The 16,114-nt window shown below is 40.2% G+C and overlaps 1 protein-coding gene and 1 pseudogene across 1 annotated transcript in view; one reads left to right on the top strand and one right to left on the bottom strand.

Moving 5' to 3' along the window:
• NBAS (NBAS subunit of NRZ tethering complex) overlaps window positions 1-16,114 on the top strand; it is a 334,006-nt gene that overhangs the window by 36,531 nt on the left and 281,361 nt on the right. The gene's annotated exons all lie outside the window — the stretch shown is intronic.
• On the bottom strand, window positions 12,831-15,780 carry LOC124503222 (60S ribosomal protein L12-like; annotated as a pseudogene).

The raw sequence follows: 16,114 nt of genomic DNA on the forward strand, positions 1-16,114 counted from the left end.
GGGTTTCTGATTTCCCCTAAACAAAACCTTAGCCGTTTTAAATACATGAACACTTCATACCCATGGGATAAAGGCAGTAGTCCAAAAAAAAAAAGCTAGTACTTAGTGGGAAGTCCAAAATTTTGTGGTGTGATGAGTTCTCAGGTGACAGGATGGTAACTTCACTGGAACAAAATGGAAGGAAAAGAGTCTTGGACATAGATTGGGAAGGGGTTCAGCAGCGTATGCAGAAGGGCCAGTCTCTTCATGTATCACCTTTGGGAAAATGGAGGTGAGTCCCATAAACCTTGAAATTTGATCTTGTGAAGAGAGTAGCGTTGAGAGTTCCTTACCTTAAAGGTTTATCTAAGGGCTCAGGCAAATTTTATTTTCCTAGGAGGTATAAGTTCTATTTAGACCTATGAGATGCATTTGGAAGTCAGTGAGTGGATTTTCACAGACATTACATTGCTGTAATAGTGCCTGTCTTTCTGGTTCTTAAGGTCATATGTATTCTGTGAGAATCCGGGCATTGGTAAGTGAAAAGATACGCCGGGGCACCTGCGTGGCTCAGTTGGTTAAGTGTCTGACTCTTGGTTTCGGCTCAGGTCATGATCTCACGGTTTCGTGTGTTCAAGCTGATGGCGTGGAACCTGCTTAGGATTCTCTCTTGCTCTCTCTGCCCCTCCCCCACTCACGCTGTCTCTGTCTCTTTCAAAATAAATAAACTTAGAAAAGATATGCTATATTGACAGCTGGAGGACCAGTTAGGCATAAATTGCGTTAAGAATTTTTCCTAAACTCTAACTAGGTAAGAATAATAGCTTTATGAAGGATTGCTTCTAGAAAAGAATACTGTAGTTCTGATCATTGCTGATTATCTCCCACTGCAGTGAGAGTACATTTGGCCTGTGATAATGTACTGGCTATTGGCATTTGAGAGAGTAATGTGCAGACTGTACCTGAGAAGTATGAATGTCAGTAATCGAGTTGACCTTATATTAAGGATTTTTTCATTTTACCTCTCAATTTCTCATTTCTCCAGCATGAGAAAATTCTCCTTTCTTTAAGTTCAGGTCAGTTTTTTTGAGGAGAAACCAAGGGTGCTGTTGTCTGTAGAGAAAGCTGCATTGTCTCATAGAGGTGAAAGCTTTTGGATGTGAATAAGGGACTTCTGAGCTTCACAGACTAAATTTTTTGGCTTTACAGGCACTTGTCTTCAGAGAGACAGGGAAATGGAGTGTCTTGGCTGTATCCTGTGATCTGTTTTCATCAGAATATGTTACAGATAGGTAGTCATGTGTGACTCAGCAGTTTCTTGGTCCTCAGCAGCTTTCAGCTGGCTGTCTTTTTTTTTTTTTTTTTTTTAATCTTTATTTATTTTTAGAGAGAAAGAGAGACAGTTGCCAGCAGCGGAGGAACAGACAGAGGGAGACACAGAATCTGAAGCAGGCTCCAGGCTCTGAGCTGTCAGCACAGAGCCTGATGCGGGGCTCGAACTCACAAACTGTGAGATCATGACCTAAGCCAAAGTCTGACACTTGACTGACGGAGCCACCCAGGGGCCCCTGTCTTTTTTTTTTTTTTTTTTTTAATGTTTATTTTATTTTTGAGAGAGAATGAGAGGAGGGGCAGAGAGAGAGGGAGAGAGAGAGAGAATCTCAAGCAGGTTCTGCACCACCAGCACAGAGCCCAATGTGGGGCTCGATCCCATGGACTATGAGATCATGACCTGACCTAAAAAGAAGAGTCAGACACTTAACCGACTGAGCCACCCAGGTGCGCACCAAGCTGGCTGTCTTTTAAGTTGAAGACTTCTATGTTTGGAGATTCTTTGATAGGAGGGGCTCATCCCCTTTATGTTACAGTTACATAGGGGTGCCTGGGTGGCTCAGTTGGTTAAGTGTCCAACTTCAGCTCAGATTATGATCTCATGGTTTGTGAGTTTGAGCCCAGCTTCTGGCTCTGTACTGACAGCTCAGAGCCTAGAGCCTGCTTCAGATTCTGTGTCTCCCTCTCTCTCTGCCCCTCCATCACTTGTGCTCCGTCTGTCTCTCCCTCTCTCAAAAATAAACAAACATTAAAAACAATTTATGTTACAATTAGGTATAAAAAGGTCTTTATAAAAGACCTTTATAAATCTTTTACTTTAGTTATTGCCCCTCTCCCCCCTTATAAGGACTACTCTACAATCCCTCTGCAAAGATTTACAGAAATGCAATTTAAAGAAGTAACTTGGGCCTGATTGAATTTTTGCTTCTACTTGGAGCTATGATAGCTGTTGTGCCTTCCTCTTGGGAGTAGAGAGCTAAAAGAAGACTCTTTAGCTTATTTTATAGGAATGAAGGAGTGATGTTTAATTTTATTTTATGGGCAAATAGAAAACTAAAAAAAATATATAGTTTTCTGACATAGTAGAATGTGTAATGGGTTAGGAGACAGGAGATCTCAATTCTGTTCTTGGTTCTACTGTTGAGCTGCGTAATCTCAAGGCAAGTCCTTCTTTCTGGACTGTTCTTTGCTGGCACTGCACTGGGCACAGACAGTAGATGGTTTTATTAAGCTGCTCAAGTACCTTCAGTCTAGTATAGACTACTACGGAGCATTTAACAGAGGAAGATTGTGGTAGGGACTTTAGTAGTAGGCATTAGAGATAGACCCATTGTCAGGGATACCTAGCAGTCCATGGGGCTCACTAGAGAGGGGAGCTAGGGTTCAAAGGGAGAACTTTTTTTCCTGAGAGAACAAACAAGTTTGAGAAAGACTTTAATAATTAAACTACTAATGTTGGAGTAGAAGGTGAATTTAGTTTCAGAACCTGGGTAGTTCTGAAATCTGGATACAGGGTTAGGCATGAAATTGACCAGATGGGTGGATGCTGAACATACTGGGCTTTTGCAGAAGAGTTGCTTAAATCCATCCTAAGGATTGGGAGGGAGTTAAGTCTTTAGATGACCGTTGGCATCAGCTGTGGGTTGAGGGAAGGAAACAGGGTCAGGGACATCTGGGAAATCTAAATTATTAGTATTTCTATGGACATTCTGCTTGCTAGGCTAGTGGTTGTTAACGAGGTGTGGACAACAGAATCACTTATTGAGAATTAAAAAAAATGCGCATACGTAGGCTGTACTCTTGAAGGCTTGATAAGGTAAGGTGTAGGATGGGATCTCAGCATGTGTTAAAAGGCTTTATAATCCCCCATCCCTCTTGAGAACCTTTGCGCTAAAGCTCTGAAAGATTAAATAAAATGAATACAAGATATCCTTGCTTTTGAAGTTGTCCTAATGAAGGATAGGAATAAATTTCATTTTAGGTGTCTCTCCTCTCCATAGGCTGTGGCTGCTGGGAATACTGGATTGAGAAGTGCTCTGAGGCCAGATCTGAGCCTGTCAGGAGCTGACTGTGTAGGACATAAGTGTAGAAGTAACACAGCTCGGTGGTTTTATTCTCTTGTGTAGCCCCATGGGGTGCGGCAGGGGGAGAGAATGTACGAGTGTGTTTATTCTATGCCTGTAGATATTCCTTGGAAGCCTGTTGCGTGCCAGGCTGCTAAGGCATTGGTGGGGTGTAGGGATGACAAACAGGAGTAAAACAAAAGTTCGTGGAGCATGATTTGATACCCGAACAGTTTTCCACCAGTTAGCAAGCATTTCTTTAGCAAGGTTACCCCAGTCAGTACTCTGGCTTTGTAGCCCCAGCAACTGAATTTTTCAGCTTACAGAGAGTATATCACCCTCAGGAACTAACCAAGCTCAAAAGATTGATGTTAATATTTATGTGGGTTTTTTTTTATCAGCTAATTTTTTAAAGTTTATTTCATTTATTTATTTTGAGAGAGAGAGGGCATGTGTGAGGTGGGTAGGTGGGAGTGACAGAGAGAGGGACAGAGAGAGAACCCCAAGCAGGCTCCATGCTGTCAGTGCAAAGCCTGACCCGGGGCTCAGTCCCATGAACTGTTGAGATCATGACCTGAGCCGAAATCAAGAGTTGGATGCTTAACCAACTGAGCCACCCAGGTGCCCATAGCCAGCTTATCTTTGATGAAGGAGCAAAGGCAGTTCAATGGAGCAAAGACAGTCTTTTCAACAAATAGTCCTAAGTGACTGCACATCCACATGTAAAAAAAAATCTAGACACAGACCTTAAAGTCTTGGCAAATATTAACTCAAAATTTAATATTTTATTTTGAAAATGAACTCCCATGAGCCAGGCCACTTGTCTCAACAGACCGATATGGGAAGCCCACATATAATAAAAAATTTGTTCAGTAAGTACAGACAGAAAAAGGGCATTATAAACCTAGCTGAAGTGCCTGGATTTTTCCATGACTATGGTAAGAATAGCCTTTCCGGTAGAGCTGTTTTTCCCTCCTCCAGCTTTATTGAGGTAGAAGTGACAAAATTGTAAGGTATTTTTAAAGTGTGTAATGTGATGATTTGGTGTATGGATACATCGTCGAAGAATTCCCCTCGTCAATAAATTAAAACAGCCATCATCTAACGTATTTGGCTTTTGCCAGTAGAACTTTTGTATCCAAAGTCTACCTCCTAAGAGCGTGTTTGTTCTTTATATGCGTGTAACGTGTGTGCACGTGCATCGAAAAACCTATGCAGCATTGCCATCGCTTCCCTACTCCCCAGTTTGGCCTGGGACAAGTTACAAGACCTGCACACCGGTGCATTCAGTCAAGAACATCTGCCTTTCCAAAAACCTGTATGTGTCCCCTTGTACCTCTTATGACAGGGATCACCACCGTCACCTGGGCATCTGGGAAATTCGTCCATCTTAACGTGTTATTTTCTATTCTGCTCACGTTGTCTCTCCCAAAGTGTAACAGGTACATGTGTGGTGGTTTTAGGTAGGACATGCACAAGCCTTTATTTGATACTAATTTGTATAGAAAATCCATGATGTCAACAGAGTTGTGATTATGACCAAGCTAAATTAAAAAGAAAAGCATGTTGACTTTAAATAAATGTGTTATAAATAATATTTTTGTGTGTGCCATAAATCATTTGAAAGAGGTACACTGGTGTCTGAAAATTTGGAAAAGTTAAATTTTTTTTCCCCGAGTGCTTATTACTAGTATATAGAAATACAGTTGATTTACGTATATTGGTCTTGTGTTCTACAGCCATACTGAGCCTGATTATTAATTCTAGTAGATTTTCAGTGGAGTCCTTTGGTCATTGTTTTTCTTACCTATTCTATATATTTTTATAGGCAACTTTAAGCAAACCAGTCAGCACTTAAATGCGTATGTGATATCTCCCAAATCTGTATCCCATAAGTCACTTGTAAGCCACACAGCTATTTATTCACTTGCTTACAGAACATCGTTTCTTGGGTAGCTAGCTCACAAATTCCTCATATTCAATTATATTCTGTTAATAGCTTTTTACCTCCAAATGTGCCTTTTCTCCTGTATTCCTGAATCTTGGTATATAGCATTTCTTCCAGGCCAGAACCCTGAGATTTGCTTTATTATTTTTTTATTTTTTAATTTTTTTACCTTTATTTATTTTTGAGAAACAGAGTGAGACAAAGCGTGAGCGGGGGAGGGGCAGAGAGAGAAGGAGACACGGAATCTGAAGCAGGCCCCAGGCTCCGAGCAAGGGGTCAGCACAGAGCCCGATGCGGGGCTCGAACCCACAAACTATGAGATCATGACCTGAGCTTAAGTCAGACGCTCAACCGACTGAGCCACCCAGGTGCCCCTAATGTTCATTTATTTTTGAGAGAGAGAGAGAGAGAGAGAGAGAGGGAGAGTCAGAGGGAGAGACGAAGACACAGAATCTGAAGCAGGCTCCAGGCTCCGAGCAAGCGGTCAGCACAGAGCCTGATGTGGGGCTCGAACCCACAAACTGTGAGATCATGACCTGAGCCAAAGTCGGATGCTCAACCAACTGAGCCACCCAGGTGCCCTGAGATTTGCTTTAGATAATTCTTAACTCTTTCTTATGAATCTTAACGACTTGATGATTATTTTTCTCTTCAATGTATTAAATCTGTCTCTGCCTCTCTATTTCTCCTGCCATCCTTCTAGCTCAGACACTCTCCACTTTATCAAGTGTGTTCCCTGCTTCCTGTCTGGTCTCCTCTAATTTCTTTTCTGTTGTGTTTCCAGCACGGAGTACAAGTCCGATATAAGTCTGATCACCTACTTAAAAATCCTCTAATTTCCTTTAGCCATTGAGATACAGATGTAACTCCTTAATTTAGTGTTAAAAGCCTTTAAAAAAAATTTTTTTTTAATTTTTAAGTAATCTCCACACCCAACATGCGGTTTGAACTCAAAACCCTGAGATCAAGAGTCATATGCTCCACAGACTGAGCCAGCCAGATGCCCCAATGTATTAAAGGCCTTTTATAATTTGGTCTTTTAACCTCTCTAACCTTCTGCCACATCCCCTCATGTTTCTTTGCTCTACACCAAGATTGGCACACCTTTTTTGTAAAGGACCACATGGTCTCTGTTGTAACTATTCAACTCTTGCACTGTCGTGTTGAAAGCAGCCATAACAATATATAAATGAGTGAGCATGACTGTGTTGTAAGAAAGCTTTATTCGCAAAAATAGGCACTGGGCTGGATTTGGTCCAGGGACTGTAGTTTACTGACTCTTGCTCTAGATAACTCTAGACCTATATATATATATAGAAATTCTTAGATTTCTCAAAATGATTTTGTTCTTAAAGGTATTCGTGGTTCTTCTTTTTTCCTCTGCTTGGAATGTCCTTGTTTTTTGTTTTTTGTTTTTTGTTTTTTTTTTCCTTCATTTATCTGCACTGGTCTTAGCACTGTATTATCAATGCTTATCGCAATGCTTTTTTGCATGGAATATCAGTAAATTGTGGTTCAGTTGTCAACATTTACTTGGCCTTGTTAAAGCATGAAAAAGGGGAGAAGCAATACTGATGCACTGGAATGTAAACTCCGTGAGGACAGGAACTTTGTGTTATTTGTAGCTATTTTTTTCAGAGTTTAGAATGTGGCCTGGTGCATAGGGCGCTCAATGAAATATTTGTTGAGTAAATGAATGAAAGCCTGGGAATGGAAGAATTAAAATGTAAGAGCTCAGGTTAAACAACTATATGAATGGAAGGCCTGAAACAGGTTTTTTCAAGCCTTTTTTAGGTGAAATCACAGCCCCATTACCCCATGGGACTGTAAATTCCTTCAGGGCAGGGAAAATTTGGTTTCCCTACGAAGCATTTCTTACACTGCTAGCACAGTACCTTGAAAAATGAAGGCGCTTCCTGAATTGATACTGAATTGACTAAACCTGAAGGTATTAAGGTTATAATTGAAAAATTTTAGAGTCTTTACGGACTACCAGATATTTATTGAATTTCAATCTTCAATCCAATAAGATGGTATTATAGCTGCTCTTGTATAGTTGGAGAAACCAAAGGTCTGAGAGGTTAATAGTGTCTCCTAGGATGATACAACTCTACGTGGTAAACTCAGGTCGTCTGATACACTCAGTAAGCTTTTCTCTGTACCAGAGTCTAGAAAACTATGGGCTGTGGGCCAAATCTGACCTGCTTTAAGGTAGCTTATCAGCCAAGAATGGATTTTACATTTTAAAAAATGTTTGGAAACCCCCCTCCCCCCCAAAATTTTATGATCCATGAAAATTATAGGAAGTTCAAATTTCAGTGTCCACAAATAAAATTTTATTAGAACTTTGTAATGCTTTTTTTTTTTTTTAACATGTTGTCTGTGCTCTTTTGTACTGTGACTGAGTAGTTGTGAAAGAGACCATTTATGGTCCACAGAGCTTAAAATATGTGTTCTCTGGCTTTTTATAGAAAATGTTGGCTGACCTCTGTTCTATGCCATCCAACCATCTATCTCAGTATGGGTTCAGTTCTGCTTGAAAGATCTAAAATAAAGAGTATTGAACTTTATATATTTCCTCACACCTCTTGATTTTGAATTATTATAAATTGTGTTTTAAGGAGTTTATAACCAGGTACCCCTCAATTTTAAATGTATTAAATGCCTAATTATTAAACTGTAGGAAAATGGAATGATTTATTACTAAACTAACCAGTCTTTTATAGTGTTTTTCCTATTGAAGAAAAATTCTCATTGTTTTGCCTTTAAAAACTAACCACTCATTAAAATTAGTTTTCTGTGATCATCCTTAAGCATGCCATGCTTCATAATTTGATTTCTAGTGAGCCGTGTCCTCCAGAGCTCCGATCATAGATTCAAACATCATACAAAGCTGCGTTCTTAAAGTGTGGTCTCTGCACCAGCAGCATCAGAATCACTGGGGGAGATTGTTCGATACTCAGATTCTTGGACTCCATCCCAGGCCAACTGAGATTAGACCTCTGGAGGTGTGGTCCAGCAGTCTGTTTTTACGAGCACTCTAGGTGATTGTGATGCATATGAACGTTTGAAAACCACTGCTGTTGAATGAGTTCCAATTATGTGTGTTTTCTTCCTATAAGTCTTAATCTAATAAAGAGATCAGCGGAATCTTAAATTTTGAAGTAGTAAAGGTTTTGAAATCAAGAATGTGTAAGGTACACTGAAGATGAATTAAAATGAGGGGAACATTTTCCATTATCCCAAGAGAGGAGTGACTTCTAGCTGTGAAGCAGTAGGTAACAATTCTTGAGCCCTTATTTTGACAGGCATGATCTTAGGCGCTTTAAAATTTTGAGAGCTGTAGTGTTTTTCTTCCTTCTTCCCTTTCTGTGGGTTGTATGCCACAAGCCCACCCACCGGTCACTGGACGGAGCACATACAGCTGTTTCTGCTATTTCAAACTTCCTTCCTCCGCTTTCAGAAGTTTGAGCCACTAGATGGCAGATTCTTTCAACAATTATAGATTGAAGGACCTTCTTAATAAACGATTTACAGTTCTTCTTGGAAACAATTTGTAGTGTCACATGGAGCTCTCCCGGTTCATCAGTGTCACATGTGGGGCGATGCCTAGGGACACGCATTCTGTCCCCAGCTGCCTTTCCTCAGATGGCCTTGACCACCCCCGTATCGCTGCCCTTTGTTCTGCTCGGCCACCGCCTTTACTCTTGCTCATTTAATTCACCTCTTCTTGTGTTTTTGGCTCCATTTGTCACAGTTTATTTTTGTTGTCTGATACCTGTGTTCCTGCTCTGAGTTTGAGCCTCTTAGGATGTCAGGGCTGGGGAAGAGGTTCATCCGTCATTTGGTTCAGCCCCTTCATTTCTCAGGTGGGAGAGCTGAAGCCTGGGGAGGTTAAGCCAAGGACAAGGACTGTGTCTTATTTATCTTTGTTCCTTGTAGTGCTTTGCACATAGCGCACAGATAGTTTTGCGTGAAACAATTGTGGTAAATGCTATGAAGGAGGCACATCCAATCTCTGTTCCTAAGTGGCTCCGAGTTTGCTAATGGAGGCATGATTTAAATAACTTCTGGTAGAGAAGGTAAGGTGGAAGGTGGCAAGTGCCCAGAAGGGAGCAAGACAAACTATTCTGTAGTGTTCAGGACCCCTTTGAACTTTCTCTCCCCCTCCTGCTTCCCTTTTTATAGGCTAGAAGCACACACTGCATTCATTGTTCTCCAAACACTGTTTCACAAACGACACTCTGCTTTTTGACATTGAATTTCCAGGGCTTGGAATGTTCTTTACCTGATCCCTTTATTCGGGAAATTGTTTAAAAGACAAACTTTTCACTGTGAAGCCTTCCTTGGCTCCTTCCTCCATGTACTGTCCTTTTGGCTGTCTTTGTACCTACCTCCGAGGTCTTTGAAGAGGTCCTGTGTGGCAGTGGTTTGTGTTGACTTGTCCCTCCCCGCTCCCCCCCCCCCCCCCGCCTCCGCCCCCCAGGAGTGGGGCCGCTCATTTTCATTCCCGTGGATCAGTGTACCTCCAAGGCCAGCAGAGGAAAGCAGGTGGGGATCGAAAGCACGGCCCTCAGAGCCACCCCGTGCTCGATGCTGATGAACTGGGAGATACTGTGACACTACAAATGGATTCCAAGAAGAATTATAAATGGTTCATCACGAAGCTTCTTCAGTTGCTTGCCATAATTCCATATTCCGCATTGCTTAGCACACAATTTGCATTTAGTAAATATTGATGGGATAACATCACATAGTTACTTTGTTGCAGAGGTACTGGAATCTGATGCCTGATACCTAGACCTATGATATTCCTATTTTCCACAAAATTTTGAGGTTGAAGATTACCGGAAAGGTCAGTCTTTCTCTCCTTTTTGTCAAGAAGTACAGTTACAATTCCCACACATCATGTGCTTTAATCTAGAGAACTTAATTTGCACTGTAGAAAATCTGTTTTGCTTTATGTTTTTATAGAAAAATTTTAAAACCATTACTTCAAAATATGATTCTTAAAGTAAGCACTTAAGCCAAATATCCAGTATATTTAAGGAAGTATTCTGGGTGGAGGAATTCACTGGAACAGAACAATGTTAATGCTGTAAATTATTTTCTAGAGTATTATCTGTGTGCGGGCTGACTTCTGCAAAAATCTAACGATCCTTTCAGCAGTAAATCACGGAATGCTTAAGCTATAACCGTTAATGTATGAAAACCTCTAAATGCCACAAAATAAATGATACGCTGATTTTATTTTCAGTGTTTGACTAGACTTGTGGGTGGGTGTTATGTGCTAAAGCCAGTTTACTGCATTTTCTTTCCTGGACTTCACTAACTGGCAAAATTTATGTACATGATTTGGGATACTGTATCTCGATGTTCCCGTTTTTAAGTTAAAGAGAAAAGTACGGAGAATGAGGTCATGAATACCTAAGTATCTACTACTCAGAATTAACAAATACTAACGTTTTCTTTTTTACTTAAGGGGTGTGTGTGTCCATGTACATGCACATACATGAGTAAAAGAGACAGTACAAACAGAATTCCCCAAATTCCCTCCTTCCATTCCTTTGTGTCCTCATCCCTTTCTAGAGGTAGCTGCTCTCAAGATTTTGGTGCATGCCCCCCCCCCCCCATTTCTTTACCTACCATCTTATCTACGTGTCCATTCTATTGTTGTTGTATATGTTTTCCTGGATAATTTGTTGAATTTATCCATTCCTTTTAAGCATTTAAAATACATCTAATTCTCCTGCATTATAAATAGTGCTGCACAAAATCTTCTTTTACCATGAGATAAATATACCTGTACAAGAATTTCTCCAGAGTGTCCTTAGAACATAGTTTATGGGGTTGTCAGGTATGTCTTTTTGTTAGGTTTGCCACATCATTCTCCAAAATGATCGTCCCAATTTGAAGCTTCACCGGTACTTTAACTGTGTTCTTAAACATTCTCTGTATTTTACTCATTTTTTTTTTTAACGTATCTGTGGCCAACATGGAGATTTGAACTTACAATGCCAAGATCAAGAGTCACATACATGCCCTACCAGCTGAGCCAGCCAGGCACCCCTAAATCTGTATTGTTTTAATCTGCATTACTGACTTTTGGATTTCTCCTTTTGTGACTTGCTTAATGCTTTGTCCATTTTTGTTTTGGGCTGATTATGGGAGATCCATATACATTCTTTGCTAATACTCTGTTACTTTTGTGTGTTCATCTGGTGTGTGGTTTATCTTTTCATTGTATAAATGGAAGTTTAAAATTTTTAAAAATTTAAAATTTGTTTTAGAGAGCGTAGCAGGGGAGGGACGGCGGTGGGGAGAGAGAGAGAAGAGAAGCGAATCTTAAGTGGGTTCCACGCTCAGTATGGAGCCTGACGTGCGGCTCAATCCCACAACCCTGGAATTATGACCTGAGTCTAAATCAAGAGTTGAACACTCAACCGACTGAGCCACCCAGGCACCCCTGTAAGTTTTAGGTGTAATATGGTGGAATTTGAAGGAGAATGTCTTAATGACCCCAGGTACGAAAGTATTTGCAGATGAAGACACACAAAGCACAGCGCACAAAGGGAATGATTAGCAGTGAGAACGGAGTTAGCTTTTCTTAGAACTGCTCACTCTCGTGTAAGTTTTAGATTTGTCTACTTTTAGTATGTGTTCAGTTCCATGAAAAATTCTGTTGGGATTTTATTTGAAATTGCATTCAATTTATAGATGAAGAATTGACTTCTTTCAGGTATTGAGGGTGTGTCAAAGAACATGGTATTTTTCTCTGTATTCATGGCTTTTAGTCTTTCATAAATAGTTTGGAATTTTTTTCTTAACACTTTCCTTTATCAGATTATCGGCTTAGCCTTGTTTAGTTCTATCGTTATCAGTGAATCATCCCCTTCCCCCATTTTCTCCCTCCTCGCTGTGGCCTTGACCTTTCCCCTTTTCCCTGCCTCATCTTCTCACACCTCGCTGCTGGAACCAGCAAGCTTGGGGACTGGCAGGGGGACGTGGAGTTGCTCTGGCCCCTCTCACTGTGCTACTTAAGGAGAAAGTTGGAGCTTTAAATTCAGTTCCTCAGGAAACATCTATTCTGTATATTGTGCTGGGCTGGGCCTCAGACTTCTTTTTCATTGACTGTTTTCATTCAAGTTACATGGTTTTATCATCTAGTGAGGATGGTATGTGATTAGTTCCATCATTCTGCCTCTTTTTCCACTTACTCCTCAATTAGGCATTAATGGAGGAAAGGTTTGGAAGCAGGTATTGAATCTCTTTTGTTTTATTTATTTATTTATTTATTTATTTATTTATTTTTGAAGTTGGCTCCATGCCCAGTGAGGAGCCCAGTGCAGTGCTTGAACTCATGACCTCGAGATCAATACCTGAGCTGAGATCAAGAATTGGACGCTTAACTGACTGAGCCACCCAGGCGTCCCTGGATCTCTTTTGTTCTTAATGGAGTTTGCATGTAGCCAGTTTGATGTATACATGGCTATGATATTTCTCAAAAATCATGGCGAGGACATGTCTTCTAGCATGAAGAACAAGAGATAAGAAATCTGAGATTTCAGTTAGCTCTGTATCTCCTTCTTCAGTAGTCAGGCAACTTAGTTTTATACATATACGTGTGTATGTATACATATTATTATTTTTTGATTGTCAAATGATCCTCTATTGAAAAATTTTCCTTTGTAGTTCTTACTAGTGGGGCATTCCACTGCACCACTGTTCATGCATCTCTGATGTCATGAGGGTGGTGGCCATGAACATTGCCCCCCATTGACTGGACAGTCCCCAGGATCTCTCGAATGGTTCCAGAAAGTTCTCTGGCTAAAGAATGGTGCTGCATCTGTCGGGCAATGTTCACAATCTCGTCAAAAGTGATACTTCTGCTGTGCTTAACATTTTTCTGCTTCTTTCTCTCTCTTGGTGGTTCCTTGAGGGCTTCGATAATCAGGGAAGAGGCAGAAGGTACCATTTCAATCTGGGTCTGTCTATTCTGGATGGTCAGTTTCATTGTCAGCCTCAGACCCTTCTGATCACAGGTTACCCTGGAGATGTCATCATCAACCTTTTTTTGGAGACAGACTCGGGGCAGTCTTGGGGGTCAGGGCAGATGTGGCACTGACTTCCCCACTGGTGTACCTCAGGTATACAACTTAGATCTTACTGGGATTGAATTTAGGCGGCGTGGTGGAGGCGGCTGGTGTTGGATGAACCCGGATTCTGGATGACTGAAGAGAGTTGCACCTTCGCCTCCTCCAAGCCGAGAGCCAAAAACTGTGTATATATTTTATCTGAAAATTAGGTATGTCCCCTCCATGACATAGTAGTGCAGAGTAAATAATAATATTGAATCCTTTGAGAAAAGAATTACACTGTTAATATAAATATATATGTTATACACTGAGCAGAGGAAAATTATTTTAGTTATCCTGGTCTTTTGGGAATTTGTTGAATTCTTAGTGTTTTTATGTTTATTATAATGATAGGTTGCTAATTTTTAAAGATATGTTTTATGAAAAACATGTTTTCTGTTTGAAAAGACACTGAGATTATATTCAGAAATATCAATATTCAGGATTACCTGTTTTGTTTCTGTTTATTCAGAGGATTTTTTAAAAAGTAATCTCTGTGCCCAGTGTGAGGCTTAAATTCATAACCCTGAGATCAAGTGTGGAGGTTCCTCAAAAAATTAAAAATAGATCTACCCTAGGACCCAGCAATAGCACTGCTAGGAATTTACCCAAGGGATGCAGGAGTGCTGATACATAGGGGCACTTGTACCCCAATGTTTATAGCAGCACTCTCAACAATAGCCCAATTATGGAAAGAGCCTACATGTCCATCACCTGACGAATAGATAAAGAAGTTGTGGTTTATATATACAATGGAATACTATGTGGCAATGAGAAAGAATGAAATCTGGCCTTTTGTAGCAACGTGGATGGAACTGGAGAATGTTATGCTAAAGTGAAATAAGTCCTACAGAGAAAGACAGATACCATATGTTTTCACTCTTATGTGGATCCTGAGAAACTTAACAGAAGATCATGGGGGAGGGGAAGGGAAAAAAAAAAAAAAAGAGGGAGGCACACCATAAGAGACTTTTAAAAACTGAGACTAAACTGAGGGTTGACGGGGGGGGGGGGGGGGGGGGGGGGGTGGTAGGAGGGAGGGGAAAGTGGGTGATGAGCATTGAGGAGGGCACCTGTTGGGATGAGCACTGGGTGTTGTATGGAAGCCAATTTGACAACAAATTTCATATTAAATAATAAAGTAATCTCCACGCCCAGTGTGAGGCTCAAATTCACAACCCTGAGATCAAGAATCGCATGCTCTACTGATGGAGCTAGCCAGGCACTCCCAGAGTTTTTTTTTGTTTTCTGCTTTTTTTTTTTTTTTTTTTAAACAAAATGACTTTTGAAAAAAATTTCATTGTGGATTATTTGAAGCGTGTTCATAGAGACGATAATATATTGACTTCCTTGTGCCTGTCATTCAGTTTCAACAGTCAACTCGTGGCCACTCTTATTTCATAGGTATATCCCTGGTCATTCCTCTACCCTTTTTTTAAGTAAATCCTTTTGATACACCAACTCTAAAGAGCCTTTTAAAGTGTTGTTTTCGTTTACCTTGTATTTTCTATGCAGAAACTAAAGTTTTTTAAGTTTTGCTGTTTCTATGAACATGGTCTAGAAAAAGGTAAGGACTAATTTGTGTGATGAAGTACATCCTTTTTTTGACAAAATGGGAGCCTGGTGACAATATGAGTGTTTCGCTTTAAAGGGAGCTTGATAATTATTTTCTGTCATTTGGGACAGTGGTAGATCATGTTGGGGCAGTGTTACATGGACAAGACCAGTGAAACTGTGACTTCTCTTTTCTGTTAGTGTTCCACTTTATTGTCATTGGGAACAATGAATAATTCACTGGTAGGTGTAGTGCTTCCTTTAACTTATCATAAATTTACCTTTAAACATTTTTTTTTCGATAGATGATTATAATGCCTGTTACATAGTTCTCGGCTAGATTTAGTGAATGCTGTGACTTTAAAAATCATGAGTGTTGGTGCTGACTCCAGTTAAAAATACCGTATTGCATATTTGAAAGTTGCTAACAGAGTAGATGTTAAAAGCTCTCATCACAAGAAAAAGAACGTGTAACTGTGTATGGGATAGATATTAACTAGTTACGGTGATCATTTCACAGTATATACAAATTTTGAATCCTTATGTCGTACACCTGAACTAATATGCTATGTATCATTTATATGTCAATAAAAACATCATGACTGTTTGGTTTTCATTATTAATGAGTTTAGTCTGTGTAGTGTCACAGTCTTTTACCTTCTAGTATATGTCAGACTGTTTGCCCTGTTGGCAGCTTGCCTCTAATTGTTCACAAAGTAGAACAACTGGAGGAAACAGATCATAACGTGCGTGTAAACTACCGCGTCATCTTGTTTCAGTGTCGTTATTATTGTAGGGTACTGTCCTATCCACAGCGCTTTTGGCTGTCATCCCTAACGTCTGTAATTGTGTCCTCACTGTGCATAATGCTGTGATGAATATGCATGAATATGCTGGGTGTGGGACGCATCTGGATATGAAGTTTATTGGTGTTGATACAGACCATTTCTTCAGTGTTCAGGGGCCAACCTTAAAACATTTTTACTCTTTCTTTACCGTTCCCATCTGGATTTCAGGTACTTGAATGTTTAAGCCTTACCTCTGTATAAGTGAAGGTGGAATTCTAGGTGAAAAACCATCTGGTTTTCTTCTGGTTGTTTCTT

The sequence above is a fragment of the Lynx rufus genome, unplaced genomic scaffold (assembly GCF_022079265.1).
Source record: "Lynx rufus isolate CCGP_SWC_20201006 ecotype Redwood Valley unplaced genomic scaffold, mLynRuf1.p SCAF_8, whole genome shotgun sequence".
NCBI classification, from domain to species: Eukaryota; Metazoa; Chordata; class Mammalia; order Carnivora; family Felidae; genus Lynx; species Lynx rufus.